Source organism: Leucoraja erinacea, chromosome 17, assembly GCF_028641065.1.
Source record: "Leucoraja erinacea ecotype New England chromosome 17, Leri_hhj_1, whole genome shotgun sequence".
Lineage (NCBI taxonomy): Eukaryota > Metazoa > Chordata > Chondrichthyes > Rajiformes > Rajidae > Leucoraja > Leucoraja erinaceus.
In genome coordinates this window covers 37,528,920-37,540,936 of record NC_073393.1, presented here as the reverse complement: position 1 = coordinate 37,540,936, position 12,017 = coordinate 37,528,920, and positions in this window count along the sequence as shown.

The following is a 12,017-nucleotide window of genomic DNA, read 5'->3' as shown; positions in this document are numbered from 1 at the left end:
CCTGCTGAGTTGCTCCAGCATTTTGTGTCTATCTAAGGTCATGGCTTTGACTGACTTGGTCTTGGATCTAGAATGCATGTACAGGTGCACAACCTTTTATCCAAAGATCCAAATAACGAAAACCTCCGAATAGCGACATTTTTTCGGTCCTTGAAGAAAGGTCCTTGAAAACGTTCACCGAGGGCGGCCCGCAGAGGTGACAGCGGAACCTCCGGTCGGTCCTCGAAGAAAGGGGAACTAAATCCCCATTCATAAAAGAGAAGGTGAGGGTATATTGCGCGGGAGGGTTAATAATTGACAATATGCTGCTACCTGCCAGCTGAGTTAAAAAGTTCCCACGGTAGACTCACGATACACAGTGTATCGTGAGTCTTGCGTTGGAACTTTTTAACTCAGCGTGCAGGCAGCAGTAGATTGTCGCTCTCTTCAGTTTCACCCCACCTACACCCCTCTGCTTCCCGGCCATGTGTGTGACCCCTTCCCTCCCCAGCTCCCCGCTCATTGCACCGGCGCGGGGGCTTTGTACTGTCTTCACGTCGCGATGCTAGCAGCACAGTGCCAGTCACCGGAGACGTCAGGACCAACGGAACACCGACCCCCAGGCCCAATCGGGTTGTGCACCTGTAGCCCAGCTGTTTGATCGCCCCCTACTATTCCAGGGACAGGGAGACAGGACGTTCACCAAGGGCGGCCCGCAGAGGTGACAGTGGAACCTCCGGTCGGTCCTCGAAGAAAGGGGAACTAAATCCCCATCCATAAAAGAGAAGGTGAGGGTATATTGCGCGGGAGGGTTAATAATTGACAATATGCTGCTACCTGCCCGCTGAGTTAAAAAGTTCCCACGGTAGACACGATACACAGTTTATCGTGAGTCTAGCGTGGGAACTTTTTAACATAGCACCGGCGCGGGGGCTTTGTACTGTCTTCAAGTTGGCGATGGCTGCAGGTCAGTGCCAGTCACCGGAGATGTCAGGACCAATTGGACGTCGACCACCAGACCCACCGCAAGCACGGAGAACCCAGAGACCCACAGCCAGCAGCAGCCCAGCCCAGCCCCGCTCCAACTACAGAGGAACCTGGGTTGCGGATGACGGGGCGCAGCTCGGGGCGTCGTAGGGGCCCATCGGGGAGCGGGTTCCTGTTGGTCCTGACGTCTCCGGCCACCTGCTATCCTCCGGGAACTGTACCGCCCTTGCAGGAGAGTGGGGTTGTTTGCAGTTGCAGAAGGAGGGGGCAAGGGCGGTACAGTTCCCAGTCTCAGCTCCAGTCCAGGGGGGGTGGCCGGAGACGTCAGGACCAACGGGACAGCGACCCCCAGGCCCACTGCAAGCACGGAGATCCCAAAGACCCACAGCCAGCAGCAACTCCAACCCAGCCCCGCTCCAACTCCAGAGGAACACGTAGGGGCAGAAGCTGATGGTGTGCAAGGTGTTCTTGGGGTGGCGCAGCTCGGGCTGTGGGCAAACTGCCACTTGTCGCCATAGCGGCCCATCGGGGAGCGGATTCCTCTGGAGTTGGAGGGGGAGGGGGGTATTGTGCTGTTTGATCGCCCCCTGCTATCCCAGGGACAGGGAGACACAGCGGCTTTTTAGACTGGTGGGCAATCACTTCCAAAGTTCTGCCCACACAGTCAGTACACCTCTCCTACACTGCATTTCATACAAACATTTATTCTGCAAGAAAAAACGACATTGAAGACTCAAACTCGCGACCGAGTAACTGCCTGGATCAAGGCGCAAACTCGCGACCTTGCGGATATGAGCCGAACACTCTACCACTGAGCCAGCCATTAAAATCTACGCTAAAACATTTCCATTCCGAAGACCGACAAATTCTGAATTACGAAAAGTGTCTGGTCCCAAGGCTTTCGGATAAAAGGTTGTGCACCTGTATATAGTTCCCTGAACCTGGCATTGGAAGTATTTATATCATGGTATAAGGACACACTTATCTGTTTTGTAGTAAATGCCTACTGTGTTCTGTGTGCTGAACCAAAGCAAGAATTTCATTGTCCTATACAGGGACACATGACAATAAACTCACTTGAACTTGAACTTGGATTTACACCCAACTTCAGCAATATATTTATAATTCAGGTGAAACACAAAGAACATTGCAGGTGGTGGTGTTCCAATACTCTTGCTCTATTAAGGGATAGAATTGTTCTAATGGATTTTTTAATATATGGATCAGCGGTGAAGCGAATGAGCATTGAGCTTACAAATTCCTGGATAGATGGTGAGTTTCCTGAGCGTTAACTGAGATGCACTCGTCCAAGAAGAGTTTCCCCATTGTACTCCCAAACTACCTGGTAGATGATGAAAAGGTTTTCAGAAGTCAGATGAGTTGCTTGCTAGAGTGATATCCAGCCTTGTAATTGATGGCAAAGTCCTGATGGTAAAGCATAGTAAAATTATTTTGCACAACCACAGATGCACAGTTGCCATATTTTGGAGCCATTGACCAAGAAAAAAAGTCCAAAGTCTGGTCCACATGTTGGAGGCACTGAGCGCCCCCGATCCAGGTAAACCCCAGGCTGCTACAGGCCGACGGCCCGCATCCCCTCTCCTCGTCCAACAGTCTCCGTGTCCTGGGCGGCCCCACACACCTCCTGCAGACAACCTTGAAGGTGCAGCAGGCAATACCCTGGTCCCTCTCCTACCAGCCCACTCCTTGCATCCATCATCGCAAGCGGCTCCCTCCTCAACTCTCTGATCTTTGGGATTTCCAAGCTTTCCCTGCAGGCAATAACCCACCGGACCCTTCGTCTCAGCGGCGAACAAGGTCTGCCGCCGCCGCCGCACAATGAGGCCATTTGGTCTTCGTTTTCGACAGTTGCCGGGTCTTTGTTCTCGTTGGCTACCAGGCCCCGTCCTCGATCTTGCCGGTCTGGTCAGTGGCCGAGTCAGTCCTCGTATACAGCGTTCTCGGACACTGGATCTGTACACGTTCACTGCGGCCACTCTTGCACGGTACCGCGCTAGCCGTTGCGTCTGGTACTTGGGGATATTCAGTGCATTCAGAAGTATTCAGTAGCAATGTTACAAAATTTTGAGATTTTAAAAATCAAGTCTGCAATTTATCCCATCAGATAAAGCATAACAATAAGTTTAATTTGACACCAAATTCACTTTCATATCTCAAGTATTAAAAAAGTTATGGCCATTTTCATACTCGGAAATTAGTATCTTGTTCCCTATTGATTTTCAATGGACATTACAAAAAAGCTGTGATCTTGGATAGGCAATAGCCCATTTCTTAAGGAAAGATTAACATTTTTAAATAGCCCAAGTGTCCAAAGATTATTCACAAATAATTCACAATATAACATGATTTTTATATCTAATTTACATTAATTTATAGGCCAAATGGAAGGAATTTAGTGTTCAATTGCTGTAAATAAATGCCCATTTAAATCGGCTTTCTAGTGGGTTCATGTGGAACGCGCTGGTTTAGAACGTTGATATCGCGCTGGATTAGTGCCCTCAAATGCCGAGAAAAATACTGCGGGATATAAAAAGCCCAAAATGAACTACTCGCTATAGATAACTTGATATATAGGGTTATATATATGCCCCATTTAATGTAAAAATAAGGTACATACCTTTAATTGTTTGCTTTATAAAACCCTGGGGCTGCGAGAGGTTGCGGAATGAGACAGTAATTTTAAACTATTATAACTATATTATCGAGGCCTATAAAACTAATAATACCTTTTGCGACCGGGTCTTGCAGCGATTTTTCGTTAATGATTTACTAGGCTGAACATGTGCGATTAGTACAGCCTAGTAAAAATCGCGTTTTAAACCCGCCCCCTCCAAACAGCGCCAAAATCGCGGACCTGGCTGTGGGCAGATTCCCAATGGCGATTCAGGTAGGTTTTGTAACATACCTATATTCAGACCCCTTCAATTTTCTACATTTTGTTATTACGTTACAGCCTTATTCCAAAATACACTAAATTCATTTGTTTAATCATCAATTTACATACAATATCCCATAATTTAAAAAAATGAAAACAGGTGTTTAGAAATTTTTGCAAAGTAATTAAAAAGAAATAACTGAAATATCACATTTACATAAGTATTCAGACCCTTTACTCAGTACATTGTTGAGGCACCTTTGGCAGCGATTACAGCCTCAAGTCTTCTTGAGTATGATGCTACAAGCTTGACACACCTGTATTCGGATAATTTCTCCCATTCTTCTCTGCAGATCCTCTCAAGCTCTGTCAGGTTGGATGGGGAGCGTCAATGCACAGCTATTTTCAGATCCCTCCAGAGATGTTCGATCGGGTTCAAGTCTGGTCTCTGGCTGGGCCACTCAAGGACATTCACAGACTTGTCAGAAAGCCACTCCTGTGTTGTCTTGGCTGTGTGCTTAGGATCGTTGTCCTGTTAGAAGGTGAACCTCCACCCCAGTCTGAGGTTCAGAACGCTCTGGAGCAGGTTTTCATCAAGGATCTCTCTGTACTTTGCTCCGTTCATCTTTCCCTCGATCCTGACTGGTCTCCCAGTTCCTGCCGCTGAAAAACATCCCTACAGCATGATGCTGCCACTACCATGCTTCACCATAGGTATGGTATTGGCCAGGTGATGAGCAGTGCCTGGTTTCCTCCAGACATGACACTTGGCATTCAGGCCAAAGAGTTCAATCTTGGTTTCATCAGACCAGAGCACCAGAGAAAACAACCCTTTTGGCAAACTCCAAGCGGGCTGTCATGTGCCTTTTACTGAGGAGTGGCTTCCGTCCGGGCACTCTACCATAAAGGCCTGATTGGTGGAGTGCTGTAGATATAGTTGTCCTTCCGTAAGATTCTCCCATCTCCACAGAAGAACTCTGGAGCTCTGTCAGAGTGACCATCGGGTTCTTGGTCACCCCCGACCAAGGCCCTTCTCACCCGATTGCTCAGATTGGCCTGATGGTTCCAAAGTTCTTCCATATAAGAATGACGGAGGCCACTGTGTTCTTCGGGAACTGTAATGCTGCGGAAATTGTTTTATACCCTTCCCCAGATTTGTGTCTCGACACAATAGACAATAGCTGCAGGAGAAGGCCATTCGGCCCATCGAACCAGCACCGCCATTCACTGTGATCATGGCTGATCAGCCACAATCCTGTCTTGGAGGTCTACGGACAATTTCTTCATCTTCATAGCTTGGTTTTTGCTCTGACATGCACTGTCAATTGTGAGAGCTTATATAGGCAGGGGTGTGCCTTTCCAAAACATGTTCAACCAATTGAATTTACCACTGGTGGACTCCAGTCAAGTTGTAGAAACATCTCAAGGATAGTCAATGGAAACAGATGAACCGAAGCTCAATTTTGAGTGTCATAGTCAAGGGTCTGAATACTTATGCAAATGCGGTATTTCAGTTATTTATTTTTAATTACTTTGCAAAAATTTCTAAACACCTGTTTCTGCTTCTTCATTCTGGGGTATTGTGTGTGGATTGATGATACAAAAATTGTTTTAATCCATTTTAAAATAAGGCTGTAACGTAACAAAATGTGGAAAAAGTGAAGGGGTCTGAATATTTTCTGAAAGCACTGCAGTGATGACAATGTTTTTGGATCAAGAGGAGGTGTTTGTACTCCTTCCTATTGCAGGTAGTCATCATCATCATCATCATCATCATGACTTTCTCCAGCTTGTGTTTCAATGTGTTGCATGACCAGTGGCAAATGCTTCATTAAGCAAGAAGTTGAAAATCAACACTTTGGATGCATAATATAAGAGAGATCATTGATAAGGCAGAATTCAACAAATGTTTTGCATCGATACTTCATGGGCATGTGAAAAGTATGGATTTTCAGAGTAGTAAATTTAGGTAGAGGATTAATTATTGTACTATACTGTTGGCATTAAAAAAAATTTGCAGTTGAGTTTAAGAATGAATGAATGAATAAGTTTATTGGCCAAGTATGTACACATACAAGGAGTTTGCCTTGGTGCTCCGCTCGCAAGTGACAACACGACATACAGTAACAATTAAGAATAACACATAAAACATTAAATATTAATAATAAAACATTAGTTTAAACATGTGAATGAAATAAAATACCAGAGGAAAATGAGGCTACAGACTTTTTGCTGTTGAGTAAAGCCACTACTCGTGGAAAAAAGCTGTTTTTATATCTGGCTGTGGCGGCTTTGACAGTCGAAGTCGCCTTCCAGAGGGAAGTGCTTCAAAGAGTTTGTGGCCAGGGTTAGGGGGGTCAGAGATGACCTTACCCCCTCGCTTCCCGGCCCTTGTAGTGTACAGTTCGTCAATGGGAGTGTAATGGTTGCAGCCAACAACCTTCTTAACTGAACGGACAATTTGCTACAGCCTCCGGATTGCTTGTATTGGATATTACAGCAAACATCCAGTAGAGGTCGTCTCACACCTCAAATACTACAAAAAGATCTCATGTTTCTGAATGAGATTTTCCAGTATCAATCTAAACTAATTAATATTAGATTGCTGTAAACAAAAGCAACAAACATGCAGTAGCAAGGGGCTTTCTAAGAACAGCCTACAACATTCAGACAAATCATAGGGATGGTTTTATGATTAGGACAGATTTTGTTTTCTAAATGCCAGTTGCATTACAATGATGCACAGGACTACAATATGCACATGATGCAGACATCCTTCCAACTGCACAGAAGAATACGTTAGAATTAGAAACCAAGGGCAATAGTAAATCTTTTAACTGCTTGCAGATCTAGTTTGAACAAGATTAGGATTAGAATTAGTTAACACCAGTTCTCACAGATCCATCTTTAACTGAAAATGTTTCAGGAAATTTTATGTATAAAACATATTCTATAGCCATTTAAGATGCATTACCGTCAATGACCACATACTATATGACAACACCAACCAATATATTTTCAATTAAGATAATTCCCTTGTTAGCAAATGTTCGACTCAGATTTCACACTCCACAGATCAGTTATTTCAGACCCGAGTCACGCTGCCTTGTTAAACAATGACATATTTTGACTCACCGATCACAAACACTGAACCGTGATATGAATTAACATACGAATTGTGTTTGTAGTAAGATATTTAATTTATAGAGCTTATAGTTCACTACATATACATTAACTGAAATTGTGCCCATTTTGAACTCAGAATACTTCCAGTCTGCCCGTCTCCAATTCTCCAACTGCAACTGCCAGTTCTACAGATCAGCTGAATTTGATCTCTCATGCATATTAGCATACTTTGGAAAGTATGTGGAGATACCAAACTGACTGTTAATCATAAATGAAAAGATTATGTTCAATCAGGCAACAGCTATTTTACTATCATCATTAGATTAACAATGTATTTGTCTAATACCTTGAAATGGGTGTAAATTCTACATTTCTATCTATTCTTACCCTTGTGAAAATAATGCCGTGCCTCCCAGTTTTGTTCGGTTTACCTGGTTTATATGCAGTTTATGAAGAAAAAGTTATTTTAATTCAAGTAGAATTTATACCACGTTTTTGTGAAGTTCTGTCTACCTAAAAATAATTGTAAACTTGAGTAGATATCCAGTCAAGTGATAATCCCCAAATTCAGGAAAATATATATTTTAGCAGTTTTAATTGCAACTTCTGAGTCATGCACATATAACATCTGAATCCAGATGATTGCCAGAGATATCCTCTTCCTTCACACCATTTACTACTACAATCTTTGCAAAATAAATTAACATAATCAGTGATTTTGAATTCATTTTTTAAATTAATCCTTAACCAAAACGTCATGGAAAATATTATGCTTAAATATATTTTTAATAACGTACTATGTCATAAAACAGCAATAAACTTGAAAACTTATTTTAGATGGTGGTTCTAATTATCCCAGAATTATTATTTCACAGTTCAATACATTTTTTGTTTTAATATTTCTATCTCAATCTATGCAGATCACAACCTTTATTTTATTTATAGAAACATATCTAAAAAGTAAGAGATGTAATAGCTTGTTCTTTCCTGATGTATTGTTCATCAAAATCCTTTCATCTGTTTAGTTTCCATGATATCACTAATCCTGGACATTATAGAAAGAGGGAATCCATAGTTTGGTGGACTCATTTATTTTGAGGTCAGCATGAGTACTGCTCTCCACCATTCTTTGTTTTATATTTTGATACATTTTAGCATGATTACTAAAAATTAGAAACATCTATTTAGTGAGAACATGGTGACACTAAACACTTCAAAGTAAAGGTAAAGTGAATCAGAAAGGGCAAAATCAATTTCCTAACATTTGAAGAAAACCTAAAACAGCAAAGATGGCAACAGGAATCCAGCAATTACTTCAGCAGGTTGTTATTACAAATAGCTAATAATAAAATGGTGCAGCACACAGGGAGATAATTCTACAATTCATGTATGTTTGTCACTGGCTGCTTGAAGCCCACCAACATAAACAACCTGCACCTCCTCGCTGGCATTGCCCCTGCTGATGTGAGACGGGAAGTCGCCAGCCGAGTAGAGATGACCAAGGCCACTAGTGATGAACGCCACCTCCTCTACGGACGTGTACCCCCGGCCCAACGGCTGAAGTCAAGGAGAAGCTTTCTCAGCCATGTCCAGCCCCTAATAGCATCACGGGAAGAAACCAGACTCCAACTATGGACAAAAAGGCTTGAGGACGACCCCCCCTCCTACTGACATGGGTATCCCTCCTTCTGAAGCCCTCCCTCCGGGCTCAGAAGCACCATGGGTCCAGTGGAAGATGCTCAACCACCTGAGAACAGGAACAGGGCAATCAAAAGCTGCCATGGCCAGATGGGGCTATGAAACTGGCCAAACCACCTGTGAATGTGGAGAAGAGGACCACACAATGCAGCACTGCCTTGTCTGCCCCCTACTACCCAACCAGTGCAGCCCAAAGGATCTTGCAGTGTTCAATAAAAACACAAAGGACTGTGTAAAGGAATGGGAAACTGTCATATAACCAACCAGCTTCAAAGACACTAAAAGAAGAAGACGAGCAGGCATTCACAATGACAAATCAGAATTTCCATGAGGACAACCAATGACTTCCAATCTAATGTTTGTTGCCATAGAAAGTCTAAATATCCAATAAGATGAAAAATAATCCCAAAAAGGAATGAGTCTGTGCTGTTTATAAGCTGTCACACCATGTGGCAAGTAAAGATGCAATATTATGTCTATGGAACTAAATAAGCCTGTGTTCACACTAGAGATAATTAACCATATTTTTTCTGTAGTATTAGTTTAGTTTAGAGATACAGCATGGAAACAGGCCCTTCGGCCCTCCGGGTCTGTGCCGACAAGCGATCTCCACTACCCTACACACACACACAAGGGACAATTTACCCATACACCAGGCCAACTAACCTACATACTGTACGTCTTTGGAGTGTGGGAGGAAACCGAAGATCTCGGCGAAAACCCACGCAGTCCCAGGGAGAACATAAAGACTCCGTACAGGCACCACCAACACGCGTTGTCAGGATCGAAACCGGGTCTTCGGCACAGCAAGCGCCGTAAGGCAGCAACTCTACTGTTGCACCACAGAAATCAAAGATTTTTAAAAAAAAAACTTATTATTGTTTTTATAGACAATAGACAATAGGTGCAGGAGCAGGCCATCGGCACCTCAAGCCAGCACCGCCATTCAATGTGATCATGGCTGATCATCCTCAATTCCCCGTTCCTGCCTTCTCCCCATATCCCCTGACTGCTATCTTTAAGAGCCCTATCCAGCTCTCTCTTGAAAGTATCCAGAGAACCGAACTCCACCACCCTCTGAGGCAGAGAATTCCACAGACTCACAACTCTCTGTGAGAAAAAGTGTTTCCTCGTCTCCATTCTAATGGGCTTACCCCTTTTTCTTAAACTGTGGCCCCTGGTTCTGGACTCCCCCAACATATGGAACATGTTTCCTGCCTCTAGCGTGTCCAAACCCTTAACAATCTTATATGTTTCAATAAGATACCCTTTCATCCTTCTAAACTCCAGAGTGTACAAGCCCAGCCACCCCATTCTCTCAGCAAATGAAGGTCCCGCCATCCCGGGAATTAACCTTGTAAACCTACGCTGCACTCCCTCAATAGCAAGAATGTCCTTCCTCAAATTAGGGGACCAAAACTGCACACAATTCTCCAGGTGTGGTCTCACTAGGGTCCTATACAACTGCAGAAGGACCTCTTTGCTCCTATACTTGACTCCTCTTGTTATAAAGGCCATCATGCCATTCGCTTTCTTCACTGCCTGCTGTACCTGCATGCATACTTTCATAGACTGATGAACAAGGACCCCCAGATCCCGTTGTACTTCACCATTTCCCAACTTGATGCCATTTAGATAGCCTTCCTGTTTTTGATACCAAAGTGGATAACCTCATATTTTCCACATTAAACTTAATCTGCCATGCAACTGCCCATTCCACCAACCTGTCCAAGTCACCCTGCATTCTCATAGCATCCTCCTCACAGTTCACACTGCCACCCAGCTTTGTGTCATCTGCAAATTTGCTAATGTTACTTTGAATCCTTTCATCCAAATCATTGATGTGTATTGTAAATAGCTGCGGTCCTGGCACCGAGCCTTGCGGTACCCCACTAGTCACTGCCTGCCATTCTGAATCCCTACTCTTTGTTTCCTGTCTGTCAACCAATTTTCTTTCCATGTCAGCACTCTACCTCCAATACCATGTGTCCTAATTTTGCTCACTAATCTCCTATGTGGGACCTTATCAAATGCTTTCTGAAAGTCCAGGTACACTACATCCACTGGCTCTCCCTTGTCCATTTTCCTAGTTACATCCTCAAAAGATTCCAGATTAGTCAAGCATGATTTCCCCTTTGTAAATCCATGCTGACTCAGACTGATCCTGTTACTGCTATCCAAATGTGCGGCTATTTCATCTTTTATAATTGACTCCAGCATCTTCCCCACCACCGATGTCAGGCTAACTGGTCTATAATTCCGTTTTCTCTCTCCCGCCTTTCTTAAAAAGTGGGATAACATTAGCTACCCTCCAATCCACAGGAACTGATCCTGGATCTATAGATCATTGGAAAATTATCACCAATGCATCCACGATTTCTAGAGCAACTTCCTTAAGTACTCTGGGATGCAGACCATCAGGCCCTGTGGATTTATCAGCCTTCAGTCCCATCAGTCTACCCAACACCAGTTCCTGCCTAATGCAAATTTCCTTCAGTTCCTTAAGAGTTTTGTTCTTAAATTTTGAGGAATTGCATTAACAGAACAGATTTTCCCTCAGGAACATCCTATGGTCCACATAGAATTAATTACTGTTCAGATCAAATGTGGGGATACATTTACAGAAAGATTCCCTCAACAGTAATTACATTCATTTCATGTTAATATGTTTTTTTTGTGATTTGAGAAAATATTGGCAGAGATAAAAAAGGACACCCTCTTCAGCCCTTAATATTGTCAGATTTAACACATTCTGCTTTTAATCATTTCTAAGGAATATTGACATTGGGCATCTCTGCAGATTCTAATTTTACCACCATTTTCAGCCTGTCAGTTACATACACCACTTTACTCAAACAGCTGCAATGCAAAGAAACCAACCTCCAGTGACCACTCAAAACATGATATCCAAATTCCATCCATCTAATTACGAGTCTTAATCATATTGAATGGCAGTGCTGGCTCACAGGGCCGAGTGGCCTACTCCTGCACCTATTTGCTATGTTAATATTTCACATCAAACGTTTTAGAAGTTAGAAAGCTTAAGACGCAGGGTGAAGTTTTAAAGAGGCAACTTGACCTGGCTGCTGGAAGTGTGTCGGAGAGAAAAGCAGTGGTCTAGAATTTTAACAGGACCAACAAAACAGCGGCATTGTTGTGATTGTAACCCGGACGTGCCAAGTCTTTTCCTTCATGAATGAAGGTGTGTTAGTCTGGGCCCAGAAGAGGATTATAAATTGGACGAGGTTTGTGGATTTGGGGGGAGGGGGGAGGATGATGCCAGGTGGGAGGATTTGTATTGGAATTTAGTATTTCCTCCACAGTAGGAAAT